This window comes from Arachis ipaensis, chromosome B5 (assembly GCF_059453495.1).
Source record: "Arachis ipaensis isolate K30076 ecotype BB chromosome B5, ASM5945349v1, whole genome shotgun sequence".
Classification (NCBI taxonomy): domain Eukaryota; kingdom Viridiplantae; phylum Streptophyta; class Magnoliopsida; order Fabales; family Fabaceae; genus Arachis; species Arachis ipaensis.
Window position 1 is genome coordinate 124517181 of NC_142440.1, and position 4779 is coordinate 124521959.

Sequence of the window (4779 nt, forward strand, 5' to 3'; positions counted from 1 at the left end):
CCTCCAAATTTCAAATGGAAGATCTTGTTTCATTCATAAAACTTAGTGTGGTCTTAGATAGATCAGAGACTCTGGTTGCTAGGCCAGAACGACTTTGCTCAGAGTTCTCTGTTTGTTGCTGAGAAGATGATGGAAAAGGTTTGCTATTGCTAAACCTATTTCTTCCACCATTATTATTATTGAAGCCCTGTTGAGGCTTCTGTGATCCTTCCATGAAATGTTAGGATGATTTCTCCATGAAGGATTGTAAGTGTTTCCATAGGATTCTCCCATGTAATTCACTTCTTCTATTCCAGGATTCTTAGGATCATAAGCTTCTTTTTCAGAGGAAGCTTCCTTAGTACTGCCTGTTGCAGCTTGCATTCCAGACAGACTCTGAAAAATCATATTGACTTGCTGAGTCAATATCTTATTTTGAGCCAATATGGCATTTAGAGTATCAATCTCAAGAATTCCTTTCTTCTAAGTTGTCCCATTATTCACAGGATTTCTTTCAGAAGTGTACATGAACTGGTTATTTGCAACCATTTTAATGAGTTCCTGGGCTTCTTCAGGCGTCTTCTTCGGATGAAGAGATCCACCTGCAGAGTTGTCCAATGACATCTTGGACAGTTCAGACAGACCGTCATAGAATATGCATATGAAGCTCCATTCTGAAAGCATGCCAGAAGGACACCTTCTGATCAATTGCTTGTATCTTTCCCAAGCTTCATAGAGGGATTCGCCTTCCTTCTGTTTGAAGGTCTGGATTTCCACTCTAAGCTTACTCAATTTTTGAGGTGGAAAGAATTTGGCCAAGAAAGCATTAACTAGCTTTTCCAAAGACTTCAGGCTGTCCTTAGGTTGTGAGTCCAACCATGTCTTAGCTTTGTCTTTTACAGCAAAAGGGAAAAGCATAAGTTTGTAGACCTCAGGGTCAACCCCATGAGTCTTAACAGTGTCACAGATTTACAAGAATTCAGCTAAAAACTGATGAGGATCTTCCAATGGAAGTCCATGATACTTGCAATTCTGCTGCATTAGAGAAACTAATTGAGGCTTAAGCTCAAAGTTGTTTGCTCCAATTGCAGGGATTGAGATGCTCCTTCCACAGAAGTCAGAAGAGGGTGCAATAAAGTCACCAAACATCTTCCTTGCATTGTTGGCATCGTTGTTATTTTCGGCTGCCATGTCTTCTTCTTTTTCGAAAAGTTCTGTTAGGTCCTCTCCAGAGAGTTATGCTTTAGCTTCTCTTAGCTTCCTCTTCAAGGTCCTTTCAGGTTCAGGATCAGCTTCAACAAGAATGCCTTTGTCCTTGTTCCTGCTCATGTGAAAGAGAAGAGAACAAGAAAGTATGAAATCTTCTATGTCACAGTATAGAGATTTCTTGAGGTGTCGGAGGAAAATAAGAATAGAAGGATGAGGTAGATAGATAAGAATTCGAACATATAAAGAAGGAGAGAGTCCAAATTGCTTATTGAGGAGGAGTGTTAGTCCTTAAATAGAAGAAGGTGAGGAGGGGGGAAATTTTCAAATTTAAATTAAAATAAAAGGAAAATATTTTTGTTTTTATTTTAAAATGTGGTTAGAATTCAAAAATTAGAGAGAAAAGATGTTAGGTGGGTTTGAAAAAGATATGATTGAAATAGAAAACTTTTAAAATCAAACGAAAAGTCAAGTAGTTAATTTGGGAAGATTTGAAAATCAGTTTTGAAAGGATAAGAAGTTAGAAAAGATTTTTGAAATCAGTAATAAAAAAGATATGATTGAAAATTATTTTGAAAAAGATGTGGTTGAGAAGATATGATTGAGAAGATATGATTGAAAAACAATTTAAGACGATTTAATTTTGAAAATTAAAGTTGATTACTTGACTAACAAGAAACTAAAAAATATGATTTTTAAAATTTAAAAATTGAACCTTTCTTAATAGGCAAGTAACAACTTGAGATTTTGAATCAATCATATTAAATGTCAGCATTAATTTTGAAAAAAAATGTGAAGATTTGCAAAAGATTTGAATGAAAAACTAACTTACCTCCCTTGTGTTGTTCTGGCATTAAACGCCCAGAATGGTATACATTTTGGCGTTTAACGCCCAAAATACTACCCTTTTGGGCGTTTAACGCCCAGCTAGGTACCCTGGCTGGCGTTTAAACGCCAGTTTTCCTTCCTCACTGGGTGTTTTGAACGCCCAATTTTTTCCCTATAATTCCTTTACTGTATGTTCTGAATCTTCAATTTTCTGTATTATTGACTTGAAAAGATATAATTTTAAATTTTTTTTTGAATTTTTAATGATGAGAAAGAAAAACAACAGAATGAAGCTAAACATGGAAAATCAAGATAAAAACAAATAATGCATGTAAGACACCAAACTTAGAAGTTTGTATACTAGGGACAATAACAATTTGAAAATGCATATGAAAAACAACAAAAGACACCAAACAGGAGAGTTTAAAGATCAGAACGAAGAAAATCATCAAGAACAACTTGAAGATCAACAAAGAACATAATGCATAAAATTTCGAAAAATGCAAGAAAAAGAAAAACATGCAATTGACACCAAACTTAAAGTTTGCCACTAGACTCAAACAAGAAACACAAATTATTTTTTATTTTCATGGTTTTATTAAAATTTTTTTTTGTATTTTTCGAATTTGGAAGAAGAAAATAAGGAATTCAAAATTCTTAATGAGAATTCCAGAAATCATGCAATGTTAGTCTAAAACTCCGGTCCAGGAATTAGACCTGGCTTACTAGCCAGCCAAGCTTTCAGTGAAAGCATCGGTCCAAAACACTAGACACGGCCAATGGCCAGCCAAGCTTTAGCAGATCATTATATTCAATAGTAAGAAATCAACAAGCTCTTGTGATGATAAGTTGAAATCTCAGTCCAAAAGATTAGACATGGCTTCACAGCCAGCCAGATTTCAATAAATCATCATGAAATTCTAGAATTCATTCTTAAAAATTTTGATGAATTTTTAGAAAACAAATATTTATTATTTTATTCTTTTTCGAAAATTAAAATAAGAAAGCCTAAACATAAAATAAAATTACCTAATCTAAGCAACAAGATGAACCGTCAGTTGTCCAAACTCGAACAATCCCCGGCAACGGCGCCAAAAACTTGGTGCACGAAATTGCAATCACATTTTCACAACACACTTTTACAATTTTGCACAACTAACCAGCAAGTGCACTGGGTTGTCCAAGTAATACCTTACATGAGTAAGGGTCGATCCCACGGAGATTGTCGGCTTGAAGCAAGCTATCGTCATCCTTGTAAATCTCAGTCATGTAAATTCAAATGGTTTTGAGGTTTTGATAATTAAAATATAATTAAAATATAATTAAAATAGAAAATAAGATAGAAACACTTATGTAATTCATTGGTAGGAGTTTCAGATAAGCGTATGAAGATGCTTTGTTCCTTTTGAACCTCTGCTTTCCTATTGCCTTCATCCAATCATTCATACTCCCTTCTATGGCAAGCTGTATGTTGGGGGATCACCGTTGTCAATGGCTACCGTCCGTCCTCTAAGTGAAAATGGTCCGGCTATGGGTTACGTAGGGCTAATCATCTGTCGGTTCTCACTCATGTTGGAATAAGATCCATTGATCCTTTTGCGTCTGTCACTATGCCCAACACTCACGAGTTTGAAGCTCATCACAGTCAGAACAAGAAATTACTCAATTAGTAAAGATACCAGAATGAACTTTGGTGTAGTACCTTATTATGAAAATTTGGTAGATATCATTGAGCTTTTCTATTATTTAAATATTAATGAACAAACACAACTAGTCATAGAAGAATCCAAAAAGGACAATTTGGATTTTTCTTCTGTGAACTTTACAAGGCTCATATATAAATCCTGAGAATTAATAAATAATTAATTAATAAATTAATTTTTATTCAAAGAAATTAGAAAAATTAAATTTTATAGTTTAGAGAAGTAGAAATATTTAAAATATGAATTTTAACACTAATTTTAAAGATTTTGGCTTAAAACCGAACCAACGGGCGAACCGGTTGGACGGAGCCCAAAACCCACCATATAGATACAATAGCTCAGACTTCTTCCCCTTTCATAAGCCAATTCACGCTGAACTTGGAGGAAAGGAAACAAGAAGAAAACCCTAATCTCTTCCAAATTCCAATTCCACATATCTCTCAATCCGCAACGTCGATTGACGAGCCGTCAACAACGTTCGTCTCAGAATTCTCTTGAAATCCATCGGAATAAAGTGGTAAGAAACTTGAATTTCTCACCCAGTTCTCACCCCCTTCTAATTTCGTGATTCTTAGTTATTGGGAATTGAGAAATTTGATGTTTTGGTGTTTTAGGGTTAAACTAGCTTGAAGAAATTGTTAGGTTTTGTCCAATTAATCTGTAGGTAAGGTAAAGAAACTATTAAATCTTTGTAAATTATTAGAATTGGTAACCCTGTGTTGATTATGGTGATGTTGTATGAATTAGATTGTGTTTCATATTGAATTGGACTCCAATTGGTGGTTTGGAGCAAAATTCTGGTGTTTGAGCTTGTGGAATTGACATTTGAAGACTTGGAGCTTGTAGAGGAGAGATTTTAAGGTATTCCGAGTTTAGGAAGGAATCGCTCAAGGTATGGTTTTAGTTTCTCGTAATTAGTATATAATGTTGCATAAAAACTTAGGCTAGTTGCCTTAGGATAGGCTTGAATATTTGAATGGTTGGCTTTGATGGAATTGAGGTATATGAACGGATGTAACGAATTTGACAGTGAAATCGTTGGACTTGATGCAATTATTGTTTA

General features: G+C 34.7%; 1 non-coding gene across 1 annotated transcript; it reads left to right on the forward strand.

Moving 5' to 3' along the window:
- Positions 1 to 661: 661 nt before the first annotated feature.
- LOC148565669 (small nucleolar RNA R71) lies at positions 662 to 765 on the forward strand. The gene has a single exon (XR_015883841.1). It is a non-coding gene; the product is annotated as a small nucleolar RNA R71 (small nucleolar RNA).
- The last annotated feature ends 4014 nt before the right edge of the window (positions 766 to 4779 follow it).